This window comes from Rhagoletis pomonella, unplaced genomic scaffold (assembly GCF_013731165.1).
Source record: "Rhagoletis pomonella isolate Grant_MI unplaced genomic scaffold, Rhpom_1.0 Rhpom_scaffold_00346, whole genome shotgun sequence".
In the NCBI taxonomy this organism is placed as follows: Eukaryota; Metazoa; Arthropoda; class Insecta; order Diptera; family Tephritidae; genus Rhagoletis; species Rhagoletis pomonella.
The window spans coordinates 1-1,525 of NW_023458900.1; the positions used below are offsets into that span (position 1 = coordinate 1).

The window sequence follows — 1,525 nt, forward strand, 5'->3', positions numbered from 1 at the left end:
CAACACAGAAAGGAGAATTCTACTTAGTAAGGGTTATAATCCCTAAGCGCGGCCGAAGGCCGCCTACGCAGAAAGAAGTTCTGCGCAAAAATACTTCCGGTCCCCTTTTCCGGCAACACAGAAAGGAGAATTCTACTTAGTAAGGGTTCAAGAATGATAGAATAAAGAGATTGAGCTTTGCGCAGGTCCGTTACTCTTGTTTACAAATCAGCTGTTCGAGTGTTGACGTCATAATATAAAATTTTTGGTGGGAAGAGTATTGGTTTGCGAGGGAAACGTATTGGTTTGCGAGGAAAACGTATTGATTTGTGATATTTTTGTTAAAGTTATAAAATAAAAACGTTGTAAAATGAAGTGCGCAGTTGCGAAATGTGGAAAAACGGCGGCAGAGTGCAGTTTGTTTACTTTTCCTTCAGATCCAGAACTTAGGAAAAAGTGGATCCAGTTCTGCCGGCAAAGCAAAGATTTCCAATTTAAAACTTGCTATATTTGCATGCATCACTTTGCAAGTGAAGATTTTGAAAATAGTCTGCAGTTTGAAGTGGGTAGGATGTTTATTTATTTCGTTTATTGTGTTTATATTAATGAAAGTGTTTAAAGCATTTCTAAGGTTATGCAAAAAGAAGATTGTTGAAACGAGGCCCCGTGCCATCAATTTACAAGCCCGGTGATGAAAACCCGGAGCGTTCGCAAAGAGTTCATCGTCGTCAAAATACGTCGTTAATATCCTTATTTGATGCTGTGGGCAGGCGTCACAGTTTCAGGTAAAATTTCTTGCTTATGCCTTGGCAGTTTAATTTTATGTTGGCACCGTTTGCATTGTATTTCCTGAAATAAGTACGCATTGGAAGTTAGTAAAAAGTAATGTATTGTCGCAGATGCTACTTACCATGCTATGAGCACGCCCTTGCTCAACGAATTGGCCCTTTTACGCTGTTTCCTGGTTAGCGCTCTTCGATTCTCTGTAGTCTTTCTGGCATCGTATAGCTTCTATATTTGTTTCCAAGCCTTGGAGCTATGCACTATTTGCTGTGGCTTCAATTTCATTTGGAAATCTTACTCGTTCCATTTGCCAGCGCAACGGCGGCCACAGAATGCAATTTTTATTTGAACGCCCTACTCACTAACTGAAATAAAATAATAATATAAATAATGTAAAAGAAACACAAAATAAATTTACCGTCTTCTCGATTCAATAAATTGCCACCAGATTGTTTTATTTTAGTCTTTCAACTAAATTTTATGCTATATTTACTTTTTTTCGTCGAAATTGTATGCGATTTGACAGACCGCCAACAACAACTTTTATATTATGACGTAGATGCGCAGAACGAAAAATTTTTGCACCCCTATCGGCGCAATCTTTGTATTCTATCATTCTTGGTAAGGGTTATAATCCCTAAGCGCGGCCGAAGGCCGCCTACACAGAAAGAAGTTCTGCGCAAAAGTACTTCCGGCCCCCTTTTCCGGCAACAGATAAAGGAGAATTCTACTTAGTAAGGTTTATAATCAGTGTTGCCGCGAA

General features: G+C 39.1%; 1 long non-coding RNA gene across 1 annotated transcript; it reads right to left on the minus strand.

Annotated features, from left to right (window-relative positions):
- Positions 1–731: 731 nt before the first annotated feature.
- Positions 732–1,323, minus strand: LOC118750653. The gene is made up of 3 exons (XR_004994417.1): positions 1,181–1,323; positions 890–1,123; positions 732–828 (listed from the first exon to the last, which is right to left on the minus strand). It is a non-coding gene; the product is annotated as an uncharacterized LOC118750653 (long non-coding RNA).
- Positions 1,324–1,525: the final 202 nt, after the last annotated feature.